General features: G+C 38.3%; 1 protein-coding gene across 1 annotated transcript in view; it reads right to left on the bottom strand.

Moving 5' to 3' along the window:
* Window positions 1–15,874, bottom strand: part of VWC2 (von Willebrand factor C domain containing 2) — an 80,907-nt gene extending 65,033 nt beyond the window's left edge. The window contains exon 1 of the mRNA XM_053966407.1: window positions 15,858–15,874. The gene's annotated coding sequence lies outside the window, so the exon portion shown is untranslated. The remainder of the gene's footprint in view (window positions 1–15,857) is intronic.
* Window positions 15,875–16,410: the final 536 nt, after the last annotated feature.

Here is a 16,410-nt window from a genome sequence, read left to right as displayed (position 1 = left end):
GTGTACTACATCCTTTATATATGTACAAAAATTTAGCTCATCTGTGCAAAAATCTTGGTGCTTTGTTTGGTGGTACCACCAGGCCTTGGTGTACTGATGTCCTCAGGTCAAGTGTAGTGAGGAAGGTAATCTAGCACCATGGTACAAAGTTTAATATGAAATAAATGGAGGTATTCTGTAATTGCAATAATGAATGCAAGCTTGTTGTGCTGGTTGAGTTTACTATTTGTTGGGGGAAGATAACAGGGAAAAACACAATGTCCCTTGCTACTCACAGTACTGCTTGAGAGTTATTACAGACAGGACTTGGTAAGTAACTGACTTTTCAGATTAAGTCCTTGCCAGATCAGTGAAGAAACTGACAGCCTAGATGCCCACAAAAACTTCCCCATGACACTAATGACAGTGAATCAGGGACCAAAACCAGATAGAACCACAAGTTTCTTCCATCCCTCACCTGAGGCTATCTAACACCACAGTCCTACCTTCCCTAACTACCAGGCTACTGGCAATTAATTACTCACTTAATACTGCTCTGCTTTAAATAGTTTCCTGGAGAAAGACTGACCAAGACTCAGTCATCCCCACCGTCAAGGCAACCAACTTCAACATGAAAAGGTGAGCAAACCTTATTTAATGCCCATCTGCAGCTCTGCTCAGAATTTAGAGACAGATGGATTCAACATGTGATCCTAGAGGTCTTTTCCAAACTTAGTAATTCTGTGACTCTATGTGTTTTCTTCTAATAATTCTAACTCTAATCAGAAAATATTCTGTAAGCATAACCCAAATAAATTTTCACGTGAACAGGCCTTGTGCTCTAATTTCTCAGTCCCTACGTTGAACGGGCATTGCCTGTTCTTCAACTTGGTTTTAGAGCAGAAGCCATAGACCAAAAACTGACAAGAAAAACTGGCTAAAAAAAAAAAAAAAAAAAAAAAAAAAAAGGGATGTTGAATCTTGCTCTAGGGGTAAAATGGTTGTTGGAGAAATATAAGGATATTATATCAGCCATGAATTGGTTTGCCTGAATCAACCATCCCTAACTTGGTAATCCTCACAGTGTTAAACTCTTGCCTTTAAAGGCTTTTAAAATGCATCCTTCCTTCCCCCATTATTAAAATTATTGCAGATTTAACTCAATTGCTGATTTCTAAAGCAGATTCAGGCTGCTGACTCAATGCAGTAATTCCATACAAAGCTATACCTTAGCTTCTGCCTAAGATCAGCAGCAGCAGTACCAGAAGAAGAAAAGGAAGATCAATGCATCTGGTACCTTCAAGACTCAGGAAGGATTTGCCTGGCTAGAACTTTTGACAGGCCAAGCAAATAGCTACAAAATCAAGGAGCCTGATTGTCAAAGGTCCTCAGCCCACTGGGCAGCAGCCTGCTCTGAAGAATCATGGAATCAGAGAACAGCCTCACCTTGGACTGGACCTTAAAGATCATTTAGTTCCAACACCCCTGCTGTGAGCAGGGACATCTGTCCCAGAGAAAAGAAAACAATAAAATATCAGAGTTTTATTTCACTGTAAGCTAGAAATATTTTTGCCATTCCTATATTTAAAAACAATCTCAAAAGTCCATGTAAAAATACTTCCAAAACATTTTTGCTTAACAGTAGTTTAACTGATATTTTATGTTAATTTTGCAAGTAGTCAAGATGCATAACTTGGCACATGACAGAAAAAACACTCAAGATATAAATAGTGTAAAACAATATGTCCATACCCTCTTGAGAAATCAGTAGTGTGGCAATTAGTTTTACAGTAGAAACAAATGAATGTCCAGGACTTCTGAAAATCTAGTCTTTAGCATGCCCTATAAGCACTGCCTTGTTTTTTAACTTGGTTTCTAAACAGCATTGAGCCCCCATCATTGTTGTCCCCAAAATAGCTATCTGCTGAGAAAGTAATCTAGGTGTTGACATTGAAATGAACTTCATTTTGCTAGCTGTTTGATTTCTGAAACTTAGGTTCATTTTGCTTCATGTTATCTTTTGCCTTTCTTTTATTCCACTTAAGTTCCTTTTCCCTGATAGATTCAAGAACAGGTATTTATGTGCACATATACAATTTTCTTTTACTATTGTAATGAATTCTATATATTTCATTCAAAAATTAATTTTTGTTTTACACCAGTAATTACTACATAAAGATCATTCAAGAAACTAGGAGCCTAGGTTGTTCCTGAGTGCTAAAGCTGTCATACTATTTGTATTATGCCGGACAGTCCATTGGAGTTTTCATTTTCCTCCTGTATCTTTTGGAATCAATTACTTCCAGGTGTGAGGGTGTTTTGTTTTGGGGTTTATTTGGTTGGTTGGTTGTTTTTTTAAATTAAGGAGAGCAACAATCGATATGAGTTGAAGCCACAAAAGGAGATGCCCTTGCCATTACTCCATCAAACTCTAGCTCGGGCCTTCAGAGAGATCCTTACATAGCAGCTTGCAACCACCCCAAGCAGTCATATTTCTCTCTGTAAATTAAATTTCTTTAAAAAGTCTCATTTTATCCTGAGGCTGAAATTCTGTTCCAGTAAATTCTGATCTACAGAGACATCTACTTCCCATTGAAGTTGATGAGAGCTGCAGGTGACTGGTGCCTCCATAGCTCAGACCCTTAGGCTGGATTTCTCCCAGAGTACGAATATGTTATTAATAAGAGCTAGCTAACTTTGGCTGAAAGCCTGGTGAAAAACACTTGTGTGCTTTAAAGAGAAGTGAGATGGTTGATTATGGCACAAACTCTCAACTCTCCTCAAAAGTTTTTGCCTGAGTTTATTTTAAAACAATTTTTTTTCAAGCCAAGCCTTAAGTAAGAAGTAAACATAAGAGCAGGCTCCCAGAACTTTTCTAGTTTTTTGATTAAACAGATTGGAATGAGATAAACGGGAAAAAAGCAACATTCTTCTATCTCCAATACTTTTTTTTTTTTTTTTCACTTGGGATTAATTTTTCTTTAAAAAGATAGAGGTTATAACTGATTTTGGAAAAAGAAAATACCAAGTACACCTGAGGTTTTAAACAAACAGTTCCTGCTGTTAAACAAATCCACAGTGATTTGTAGATGGAAGAAAAATCCGTGAAGCAGAGGCAAAAAATCCAGTAGTAGTTCACTGGATCTGTATCTAGGCTCTTGCTTTGGTACTAATGGGATTTCTTTGACATGTTGACTCAGGATTTTGATAGAGGCAAGATTTAGTGCAAAAATTTTCACAACTTCCTTTGCTGCCTTAGTTCATATATTTGGTCTCCAAGTTTAGTGTTTACATTGCTTTTTAGAGTCTGCATTGCACAGATCACATTTGTAATTTAATTTCTCTGGGTTTTTTTTGTGCTGCAGTGTCCAGAGAAAAAGAGAAAAGAGAAAATTACTGTTTTGATATGTATCTGACAGAGATTAATTTGCCAGTTAGTCAGGTTCAAATTAAAGAATAACTTTTTGCCTTTATTCTTAGCAACTCAAGATTGCCGAACACACCACACGATAAAAGAAAATGTGTGGATAGCTGTTAGTCTTTTCACTTGCTATCTGGCATCTGGACAGTCAAGGGCTCTTAAAATTGTTAGAAATGTTTTGTTATTTGTTTGTTGATCTATGGCACATCGGTCCCCCAGTCCTTCTTCATCTTAAACAGAGTTTTCAGTAGGTGATTTGGGAAGAAACCTGCTTCAGATTATGCATTATGTTCTTGCCTAGCGGGGAGAAATTGAGTGTTGTTCTGGTGTGGGGAGCCCTCAGTCCCCAGGGTTAATTGATACAATTGCTGGAAAGGTTTGCCAAAGCCAAACAGTGTATTACATCAAGCCTGCAGGAACCTGGTGACAAGCCTCAGGTCAAATCTCTCAGCACAGATATATGCCATATTTTGTCAGTTGCATTGACGCTACATCATGGTGGGAAAGAAGCAGTAATAAAGGCAAAGCTGGATTTTGGATTTTTTGTACTCAGAAATCCACAACTTGGATTTTTTGTACTCAGAATAGAACTAGCAGAAAGAAATGATTAATTATTTTACCTCTAATCATTCAATCAGTCTAGTCAATTCTAAGAGGAATTTAGAAAGTAGACATGGAAATTTCATCCCAGAATTGTATATTTTAAATGTTAAAACTAAATCAAGTCCCACAAGTCCCAGAAAAGCCAAAACAAAAAAATCTTCTGCCTTCCTCTGATCTTTTCTCTCCCTGCACAGTAAAGCCTCTGTCGTGGTTTGACATGGAAGTGAATTTTTTCAGGAAGTTGGGTCAAACCAATCAGTGGTCAGGTTTGGATATTGGCACCTGGAGTGACCACTGAAAGTATGGACATGCCTCTGAGAACACAGGGGGTTAAAAGCAAGAACTCCCAGGGGAACTGTCTTTTTGGTTCCGGTCGTCAGAGAGTGCAGACTCTCCCCTGCCCAGCCTTAGGCTGGGTGGGGGAGGGGAAGCCACGCAGCCTGGTCGAGGTAGGTTGAGGGGCTGAAGGTCTGGAACCGAGCCAGCTCCTGTGGACGGAAGGGTGGAGAGAAGCGGAGATGCCTTTGTCCCCCCCCCCACAGAGGGAAAGTGACAGAGAGCCTGGTGGCACCTGGAGATTTGCCGGCAGAGGAGAAGGAGAAAGGGGGGGGGATGATGTCCAGCGTGGGAGACAGGATGCTGGACCGAGATATCAGCCGTCCAGGGAGTCTGAACTTTTAACCCTTTCCGGGAAATGAGGGCTTTGTAAAATATTACTCCTCCTTGATTTGTAGTGGAAGAGAGATAGTCCGGGACCTGAGAGGTTAGAAGAAGAAATATTTAGGTGGGAGGAGATGATGAAGTAGCTTTTGGCTGGACTTTTCTTGTTAGCCATGGACTGAACCAAAATCTCCTGCAATAGAGACTGCATTTTAGGGGGATGCAGTAGTGACCCAAGGAGACCTGCTTCAGCTTCTAAAAGCACAGGAATGGCAAGAACAGAAGAAAGTTGAGGAGGGAATGGTGATGCCCTCTGTCTTCGGGAAAGAAGATGATCTCTGTTCTTGGACCCTTGGCCCCAGGGGAAAATGGGGGGGACTGTAGTCCCAAGATGAAAAGCTGAACTGTTGTATCTTTGGGTCTGTGGCAAAGCATCCTTAAAGGAGCCCTATGAGCAGTCTGTCCATGCACGGTGGTGAGAGCACTGTGACATGGAAAGGAGAGTGTCACACTGGCAGATTTTCTCCGGGCAGTTGCCATGTGTGACAGGGAAACACAGGGTGGGGCAACTGTGTTTCCTGGGGGGTCTGTGGTGCAAGAGAGACTTCTCTCTCCCTTGATAGCTTGAGTATTGATTATCTGAAGGGTGGTAATTTGATCAGGAATCCCGGGTGATGTTTCATGGTGGCTGTTTTAGGAATTGGGAGGAGGAGGGGTGTTTTAAAAGGTCTTCATCCTGGATTTAGTTTATGTGTTTTCAGTAGTAGTAGTAGTTTAATAAAGGGTTTTTTCCCTTTGTTATTAAGCTTGGGCCTGCTCTGCTCTGTTCCTGATAACATCTCACAGCATTTATTTAGGGAAGGTGCATTTTCATGGGGGCACTGGCATTGCGCCAGTGTCAAACCATGACAGCCTCACTGGACAGGAAAATAAAAGATGTCTCAACTCAGCCTGTAGAATTGCTCTGGCAATGCAGCAAGTGGCCTGCCTGAGAGGAAGACAGGGAAGTAGAAGACAGCAGAGGACCAGAGGGCAGGTTTAACTGGAAGGGTTGGGCTGGAATATCATCACACTCTGTTTGAAAAATCTTTTGATTTTTGACAGGTATGTGAATTCAGATAAAAGTATGGTTAGAAAGATTAATGAACTAGCCCAATCTTCTGGTTTACTGTCTCTATTTAAAGTTTTCTTTGAGACCACCACACCATGAAAGGCAGAAAATGGAAGCATACGTTCAGGAGGGAGAATACATCTGAGAAAAAATTCTGTGGTGTTTCTGGATCGCTGATGTATAAAAAGTAAAGTGATTTTCAATTCTTTTTAAGAAGTAGAAACTTGGATTGTGATCAAATTAAATAATTCATATTAAATTTTGTTTGATGGTGAAGAGCTACATAGCACTCCAGAATATCTGGTTTTCATTCTCAAAAGCCACAAATCAGTAACACTCTCAGTGTTGCATTTTCATATTGTCCAAACCCACATCTCTGATTTATAGATATCAACATTTTCTCTCCCTAGCAAGGATTATTTACTTAAGTGTGGAGAGAGAAATTAATGAATAAAAGTTAACCTAATGGGACTGACTCACTTGCAGCTTGTATGGACCGTAAAGAATAAACATGAAGATTTCCTGCATCCTGTGCAATTGCCACAACCCTTGAGTGAAAGTTATTTTAGTGCCACTCAAATACCTTCTGATGAAAATCCCAGTGAAGCAGCTACAATTCCATTGCTGTATTCAGCCTGACTCAATCAATCAGAACCATTTGACAAAACATCTCATTAAAAGTCTTCATCTGGCACAGTGCAGAACTCTATTGCAAGGCTCTCATTTGTGGCGGAATTTCCTCAGTTTCTTGCTCAAGATAGACTTTTTCTTCTTCATTGGGTGTTTTTCTCTGAGTGTCTGGATTTAGCTGTAATACTGATTTTATTCGACTGCTTGACCAGATTTACTCCTGTGTGTGTATAAAGTAAGAATAGAAGGAAACTTCCCATCTTTCCCATTTTACGTCATAGAGCTTTCTCCTGCACAGTGTCCCAAATGTAGGTGCAACCCAAGAGTGCATGTATGTTCTTGGTACTGACCATAACAGGCTAACCCCCCAGTATATTCTATTCCTTGATTCCCCTCACTCAAAAATAATATATTTTAGTTTTGCAGTGGAAATAGAAACCTTGGCATCTTTTTGAAACAAACTACATCAGAAGCTCTTGGAGGAAATGAGGCCATATCAGAGAAGCCAATCTAATTTTTTTTGTGTCTGTTCACTGTGAAAGAAACTTTTTTTACAGGGGCACATCAGAGGTTGTATCTCAAACATATCCTTGTTTCAGAACAAAGTTGATAAGAAGTACAGCAACCATTTTTCATTCAGCCACGAGTTTTAGCCTAATACTGAACTTTAACAGCAATGTGCAGTTTCTCACATCAGCCTTCATAACAGAAGATTGTAATTCTAACTCTAAGGGTTGCATGGAGTCTCAGAGATATCACTTACCAGAAAAGCCTGACATGATGTGAAAATCTGTAGAAGAAAACCTGAATAATGTACTGGCTAAACCAATACTGAAGAACAAAAATAGTAGACATATAAGAAAAATAATACACTATGGGAGAGTCAAGCAAGATATTTATGCCCCACAAATCTGTTGGCATTGTTGGAGGAAACTGAGAAGGGTATAAATGAATATGATGCACCTAATGACACTAATCTACAGGGGTGAAGGCTTTAAAAGTCTTTTCCAAAAGACTTGAATTGACATGGGTAAAAAGGAAGGCATTCTCATGAACTAATAATGGACTAAAGCGTAGAACAAAAAAAAAAAAAAAAAAAAAGGCATGAATAAAGCATTAGTTCTCAAAATGGAAAGAAGTAGATATTTATGCTGGGGTATCTTCACTCTAGTGGATTCAAAAGTGATCTAGAAAGTGATTGGATACAAAGAAAGTGGTGTGAAGGGTAAAAAGAGAAGTTGATTGAAAACCATTGCAGAGGATTTCTTGTAATAAAAAAGATTACCAATAAAAAAGCAGAATAAATTCTGCTTTAGTAAAGGAAAGTAATGAAAAGAAAAAAATTCCAGGAGGTCCCTAATGATGAGCTGTAAAGCAGCTGCTACCACTCAGGAAAGAGATTTTGGAGTTATAATCAATAGATCTAAGGCAATATCAGGTTGATGTTAATCAAACAGGGACTAGGATGTTAGGCATCCTCTTCAAAAGTATTAAAGACCTGCCATACACACAGTTTGGATTCCCATCACCTCCTAATGAATGTAGTTCACTGAGAAAAGGAACAGAACAAGCAGGAACCATCTGCTCAACCAACAAGGAGATGCTCTACATACTAACACTCTGCAATTTATAAAAGACATGACTATGAAAACATGATAGTCAGGAGAGACATAGAGACATAAAGAAGTTGAATATAGAATGATGATTCAATTTTGTCATAATATCAGAACTAGAAGGAAGCAGATGAACACATATTTTGACCATACCTTCCATCATGAACAGTGAAATTGATTGTTAAAAGATCTTGCTGATGGAAATGGGTTCAGGAAACAAACTCAGACAGATGCACAACTATAAAGTGTGTTGGCTCTACTGTCCCCTTGTTGCTAACTGCTGTCCCCTTTCAGAGGGAAAATACCCAACTTTGGAATTTTAATCTAGCACACAACAGCTGGTTTTGCAAGTTTTTAATGCGCTGTTCAGGAGTTGTGCATCCTCATCTCCCTCAGAAGATCAATGAAGTGGCCCGAGAATCATTCTACATATTTTGAACTTTTTTCCCCAAAAGTATCTAGTTCCTCTGAAGTTAATCTTATGTTCAGAGTGGTGGGCAACTTCTGGTTTCAATGCTATTTCTGGCAAAATGCAGTACTTCACCTCCAATTTTCTTCAATATACACTCCTGTCATATTTCCATGATCAATGATTTTAGGATTGTCTCAGAAAGGCTTACAGTGTTCAGCCATGTAGTAATGTCTGTCATTGTGCTGGGACAAAAGGGTGAAAACTGAAAGATTTGTCAAGGAGCAGAGAATAGTTTAATTCAAAGTGACTTTGCAGCAGGGAATGCTAAAAATGTCAGTATGGGAAAACTCCATTTATTATGCCTTGTGTTGCCTGTTTTTAGAAGAATTCCCATGGAGAGATATGACATAACACACTCATAACACATAACACACAGCACTCTCAGACATGCCAAAAGCCTTTTGTTCCAGTGAGGCAGGCAGTGAACCCCCTGCCTCTGTAGGATGAGCTAAGCCAAATAGAGCCCGGTCCCTGTGTGTCTGTGCCGCCCAGCGCTGTTAGCGAGGTCACCAGATAAATCTACTCTTTACATTTCAGCTGGGCTTTGGTGGTCACCCTTGGTTACCTGGATGCGTCCATTCACACATTTTGCAATTTTTCAAACCATTTTTGAAAGCTAGGTTACTGCTTCTGACCAACTTTGGCCTAGGTAAATCTGGAGAGAGATTATGATAGATCTCCAAGAAGAATTATGTGCCTTTTAGGACTGGTTTTCCTAAATATAGGAAAGGAAAAAATCCCAAAGTGCAATTGAACAAAAGAATATGGTTAAAACATTAAAGAGTCAGGGGACTTTGATGATACAGAATTATTGCATATTAAAATTCCACACCTAGATGCAATCAATATATATATTAAATGTGTTACATAAGGTTTAATTGACCACTCAACCAGGACAATGATAAAGACTGTGTAGTGCTGAAAACAATTACATACATTGTAAACATAGAATATATAATAGTAGTAGAACTCACTTATTCTCAGTGGCAATTATTTGGGTATATTTTAAAAGAAAAAGTGATGAAGATATTTAAATTTTTGACATTACAATGGCATTATGTTTGACGTTATTGTTGGAACAATAAGAATTTACAAAGGCAAAATTTAATCCCAAGCAACAAAGAATCTGGTAAATGTGTATCTGACAATGATCCACCCTGTTGCCATAGTTAGAAAACCAAAATATTCCCTACATATCATTTGGGTTCAAAAAAAGGAATTACATAAAAAGCTATGAGACAGGAAAGGGTAAAATACTTTTTGCTGTCAGGATAACTGTTTAGAGACCCTTTTTTGATGGGCCAGACTAAGTCAAGATTACATCTTGAGAAGAAATTGCTAGAAGGACAAGAAAAAGATGGCATACTTTTAATAGCACAGTACAGGAGGTTAACAGCAGATTCTTCAATGTCTGAAAATGTGCTCAAATGGAGGGAATATGAAAATGATGATATAAATATAGAACTTCAATAAAATCTAAAATAAATTCTATGCAATACAGAATGTTTTATAGGGATATATTAACACAATATATTTATATAATATACATACACAGAGGTGTTATGAAATATGAAAATACAAAGCCATCGTGTTAAATGCAAACCTAGAACAGGACAGACTAAAAAAAGGATTTTTGAGGAACACTTGAGAAAACAATTCAAATCTTGAAGGATGTTTTTCAAAACATTAGGAAAAAGAAAACTATTAAAATACCAAACAGACAATGAGATGCAATGGCAGTAGTTAGGGGGCAAATGACCTTAGGTAGATTCCTGTGCCAGAATCCTTCTTTACAGGATGCTAATTTGTGACACTATGGCCCAAACTGAAACATCAGCAAAACAGCTTTGGAAATGAATATATAACATTCTTAAAAAAATTAATTCAGAACAGAGTTCTAAGATTTCCAATGGAATTCCATGAATTCTAAGAGAATTTGAATGTGAAGTTGCTAGAAGTACTGTGTTCAGTATACCACTTATGTTGGTCTTGCTGGCAGAGAAATAAAAGATAATTTAGAATGCCAGCTACATTATTTTTAAAAGGTATCCAAAAGTACTTATGGATAATCACTTTTGTTATTTCCAGTGTTTAAATCATGTATGGTCTTAATGCATATATGAATGTACAAGCAGATATGTTCTAATGAGGAATAAATCATGCCTCACAAATTTCTTAAAATTAAAAAAAAAGTCCATTAAAATATTGTAAAGAATAATCTAGCTGGTGAAGTAGACTAAATTGCAGTTTTCCATAAAAACTTAGGCAAAGTTCTTTATCAGAAGGTGCTAAAAATAAAGTGTGGTACAGGAGAAAGATCTGCTTGTGTACAGGAAATTAGCTAAAAGGCAGGGAGCAACATAGACAGGAGTGGAAGCATTCCCTAGGGCCAACTAATTTCTCTTTTTCACCATAATATGAGAGATTTGGAGAAGAGGTGAAAAAAGAAGTGACAAAATTTCATATAATGTGACAAACAACATTAAAAAAAAGGGCAAACAACTGATGGACTCATCTTGGGGTATATTATCACTTAAGAAAGACTCCTGAGGCACTGTTGGTAGGTATTCAAAATCTACTCTACAAATCTCACTGGAAGTAAAAAGGAAAAGAGAAATATTAGGAACTGTTAGGAAGAAAGAGAAAACAAAGAGAGACCATCATTATGACATGGCATAAATTCATACCCCAAATGTCATTATGGTACAAAAACCACCTATGATGATAATCATGAGAGCACAGTTTTTTTAGAGTTATTGAATTATTTATATTTCAGATAAAATAAATATCAAAGGCCGCAACAGTTTAACAGAGAAATTGCTTTTGGGCACAGGGAGCAAGAGGAAACAGAAATCTGTTGGATAACCTAGACAAATCAGAGAGCTGGGCAATCAGCAACCCTATTTAATAAGGGCAAGTGTGAATTCTGCACCTGGCATGGAACAACCCTGGATGAATGTACAGACTGGGGAATGAGATGTTGAAAAGCAGTGCCAGGGAAAGGGACAAGGGGGTCTGGTGGATGTCAAGTTGACCATGAGCCAGCAGTGCCCTGGCAGTCAGGAGGGCCAAGTGTGTCCAGGGTGCATCAGGCACAGCATCACAGCTGGGCAAGGGAGGGGATTGTCTTGCTCTGCTCTGAGCTGGGGAGGCCTCACCTCGAATGCTGGGAGCAGTTTTAAGTGCCACAATATAAAAAAGGCATTAAACTGTTGGAGAATATCCAAAGGAGGGCTATGAAAATTATGAAGGGCCTGGAGAGGAAGCTGTATGAGGAGTGGCTGAGGTCACTTGGTCTGTTTAGCCTGGAGGAGAGGAGACTGAAGGAGAGACCTCACTGCAGTCTACCTTGTGAGGGAAGAGGAGGGGCAGGCACTGATCTCATCTCTGTGGTGACCAGTGACAGGACCTGAGGGAATGGCACAAAGTTGTGCCAGGGGAGGTTAAGCTTGGATATTAAACAAAGGTTCTTCACCCGGAGAACGGCCGGGCACTGGAACAGGTTCCCAAGGGAAGTGGTCACAGCACCAGCCTGACAGAGTTCAAGAACTGTTTGAACAACACACTCAGGCACATGGAGTGATTATTGGGGTGTCCTGTGCAGGGCCAGGAGTTGGACTTCAATGATCCTTGTGAGTCCCTTTCAACTCCGCTTATTCTGTAATTCTGTGATTCTGTGTATCTGTGAACTGCAAAAATAACTGAGGAAGGAGTTAGGGGAACAATTTTTCAGCATTTGTTGTGCTCTAGGAAGTAGGGATACCCAATGGAAAGTAAACAAATTTAAAGCAAAACAAACCCACAGATTTTTAATATTATACATACTTAAATGGTGGTTTTCTGTTTTACTTTTTTTTAATCAGAGTATTGTCTTTAAAGAACAGTTAAAAATTATAAAAGTAATGTCAGAGACTATTAAATAGGATGATCCTGGTGCAACCTCTGGTTCAGGGTGTCTCTAAACTGAAGACTGCCAAGAGCAAGAGTCAACACCATGAAAACTTTATTCCATTTTTGGCCTGTTTTTACATTTTCCCCCTAGCAATACTTTATATGCTACTGTAAGAGACAGAAAAACAAAACTAGAAATTGATCTCTGGCAGTTCTCTTAGGTAAACTTGTCTTGTGGATTTTGGGATTACATGATTTGCTGCACAGATTTGTTTTTAAATTTTATTTATAAGACATTTTCTTGAGTTTTCATGGATTCAATGCAGCTGGCTGCCAGTTTATTTTAAAACAAAAAAAAAAGAACAACAGAAGTATATTCTCGATATTTCTTCATTTTCACAATTCTGAGCTTCTGGATTTTACTCATGTTTTTGTTACAAAATGACAGCTCTAGATCATTGTTCTCAAAAAGGACATTGGCAACTTGTATTAAACAGTTTTAATTCCCTCTAACTACTCCCCATAGCCCAAAACATTTTCTGAAATCCTAGGAAACACCATTTCTTTCCTCATTGATTTTTTTCTTTACTATAAAACAAAGCATTGATTTTCTTCCTTCTGTCTTGTATTTCTAATGGTACGTAAATTAACAGGGTTCATTTGTATGCCACCTTACCAGGACTCCTTGTCAGACCAGCATCACCAATAATAGAATGTAGGACCCTCCACTTAATCAGCAACCTGATAAATGCTGCACCAGTTGTCAAGAACAATGGTTGGATTTGGTCTTCCTCTATGCCCTTGAGCAAGACTCTTAATCTAGCCTGCCTTTTAGTTCTATGTGTACAGCATAGGGAAACTGTTTATTTATGCCATACATGTTTGAAGATGATTCAGACCCATTAAAGAATGTTACATGGGCTCAAATACCTCTCACAGAGGCAGAACACACAATCCCATTATTTGGATTCAGAAGAATGAACATATCACAGTTTCACCGGTACAACCTCTCTCGTCGCTGCAGTAATCAATACATTCTTGAAGCTGTACTATTCATCCTCTCTTGCTGAAAAGTTTTCTACTTTACAGGTACTATTCAGCATCACTAAATAAAATTTAATTTTACAGAATAAGCAGGATTCTTAAACTCAAAAATAATTTGGTACCACTTTGATTCTTACGAATTTCTTGCAGCTTCCCTGCTGTGTAACGGCTGCTAAATAGACCAACATTGCCATTATGCCTTATTAGATGTACTCATGTTTTCTTATATAATCATGGCCTCTTTGCTTAACATTTCTGTGACTCCCCCATACCAAGCAATGCTTAACTAGGATTTATGCAATTGCTTTATTATCTTTACCTGGAGCATGTTGGGGTTTTTTGAAGAGCTTTTTGTTTGTTTTGGTTTGGTGCTTTTTCCCCCCCTTCCTTAATTTACAGTGACACTGATGTATCCAGATGCACAGCAAGCCAAAACGACACAAATGTGAAGGGTTTTGAAACAGTTGTGAAGACTACCCATGGATTGGGCATTTGGCAATAAAATAAGGATGTTTTATATCTCAGGACAGTGTTCCTCAAACAAACAAGTTAGAACTGAGAGGTGGAAGAAACATTTCCAATAAACAAAGTTCTGTTCCTGCCAATACGCACCCTGCCAAAAGAAAACATCTGCAGAGCTGGATTTGCCCCCAGCCAGTGCTTAGAATCTGAATGAAGACCTAGTGTTACAGTATTCATTCATTCAGCACAACTTAAAGTGACATGGGAGGTGCATGAAGAAATGAAATCTGTTGACCGTGGCATTGGAGCTCTCCCCTTTAAAAAGACTAGTTTCTGTGCTGAGGGAAGACAGGTGTAGAACTACACGGTCTAGTTACAACAGCACTTCGAAATACATTGGCAAACAGGACTTCTGTCAAGCACCACTGGCCTGAAAATGTTCCCAAATAAAATGCCAGGATCAGATTTTACAGACAAGTCTCCAGTAAATAACTTAAAGTTATCTGTTCTTAAATCTTTCTAGAGCTGCATTTTCCTTATGCTTATGTTGAGCAATACTGCTATGGCTGATGTTCCTAAGTGTAAGAGTGAGAAGAGACTCCTATCCCAACAGATGAGATTTGAAGACAATTAAATGCTCTATGTGATAGAAGAAAGTTCGTTATTATTTTTTCTGTCAATAAATTATGTATCAATTTAAAAAGTAAAATGTTAAAGTGAGTATAACGAAGTAAACCACACAGAAAAACTCAATGCTAAAAGTAGATTGATCCATTCAAGCAAATTTGCAACACAATGACTGGCTTGTTTCAAAGACAATTTTGCCAGTAAAATTGAGCATTAGGAGAAATGAGTACCACACAGTAGAAAAATAGAGTGTAACTGAATCATTCATACTTGACAGAATTTGCTGAGTCTCAGAATGTCTTCTGAGCCTGAAATGTGTTCTTAAAGAAATGAAAAGGAGTCTTCAAAGCTGCACTCTGATTGACAGACAGCAAATTATCTTTTTTTTCCAAGCAATAAACAAAACACTTAGAGCTCACTATCCACAAATACTTATTAAACAGCTAATGAAAAAAGGCAGGCCTGAAAGTGAAAGAATCTCACTTACACGCAAGTGTTCCAGAGAGATGTGTGATTTTCAGCAGTACCTGCCAAAGGAGGTAGGCAGCATGGAGTGAAATTCTTTTCAGGATGAGAACCATTTCATTGGAAAACTATTTATTTATTCAATTGCTTATGCTTGATACTGAACAGGGAAACTTCTAGAGACCTCTTAATTTTTCAAGAGTTGATTCAAACAGATGAAAAAACCCTATTGATAAACTATTGTGAAAGAGGTTGGAAATTTCCCTCATAGTAATTAAAATTAAATAAACCACCATTCACATAAACCATCACTGACATTAACTGGCATCCCTAATTATATTGCTAGTAAAGCCAGTAGGAACCCAAATGGCACTATAAGCTGAAAAATGTTCACATTTTGTGTACCTCAGCCAGTAGAACGGGAGGAGAGCCATGTAGACATGTTGATCTGTTATGCAGTTTAAAAGGATTTTTCCATATTAGTCTGAAATATTGTACAAAGTCTAAATTCCTAGCAATATTTAACTAAAGGGAAGCCAGATATGACAGCTGTGTTAATGGGTCATGAAGCACCTCTTACAAGTGACTCTGACTGCTGTGTGTAAGCCTTAGGTTTCTGAATGTTTGTAGCTACATAGAAAGCAGCTGTGTTGATGAAAATCTCTCAGCTACAAATAGTGAAAATATTTGAAAATGTACCACCTTGTGCCCACAATGAACAAAGAAATAGATCTTTACCCGTTCACAGCAGCAAATTAAGCACATCTCAGGGTAGCAGTATACAACTTAGATAGATAGTTGGGCATGTAATATTAAAATGATAGAGGAAAAAAAGCAGATGAGTAAAGAAAGGCATATTCCACAGGTCAGCAAGCTTACCTAAGGAAGTCTCAGTCCTGGGAGTGGAGACAGTTCAGGCTAAATAATCTCCTCTGATCTCTCCCCAGCAAGAAGAGTTTTCCCCTATTCATTCTATGGATAAACAACACACAATCACAACTTCAGTCTGGTTAAAATTGAAAACAGTCAGTTCATTTGAAATGAATGAGATCCACTTGCATCAAACTTCCTGGGCTAAAGTGAGAGAATGATGTAACAGAGAGAAAGGATCAGATTATCCTGGTAGAACTTTGTAATAAAAGCAAGGAAGCTAGCAGCTGGGAAGCCAGGCTGTGAAAAAGGGAAGGATCAACACTTTCTCATCTGAAGAAAAAAAAAAAAAAAAAAAAAAAAAGGAAAGAAAAAAAAAATGTTATATAACACACTGCAGCAGCTTTGATTTTTTTCCTCTTCCTGGCCAGAAAATCCCTATGGGGTGGAAAAAAAAATCATAGTGAGCTTCATCCTGCTGTCCACAGGTAGACATAACAACAGGGCTCTGAAACTGGGTTCAGGTCATTTTAAAATAGGGCATGAATACTTGTGCATTTCT

The sequence above is a fragment of the Vidua chalybeata genome, chromosome 1 (genome assembly GCF_026979565.1).
Source record: "Vidua chalybeata isolate OUT-0048 chromosome 1, bVidCha1 merged haplotype, whole genome shotgun sequence".
Taxonomy (NCBI): domain Eukaryota; kingdom Metazoa; phylum Chordata; class Aves; order Passeriformes; family Viduidae; genus Vidua; species Vidua chalybeata.
The sequence above is the reverse complement of the archived record's forward strand: the minus strand, read 5'-3'. Positions and strand labels throughout refer to the sequence as shown.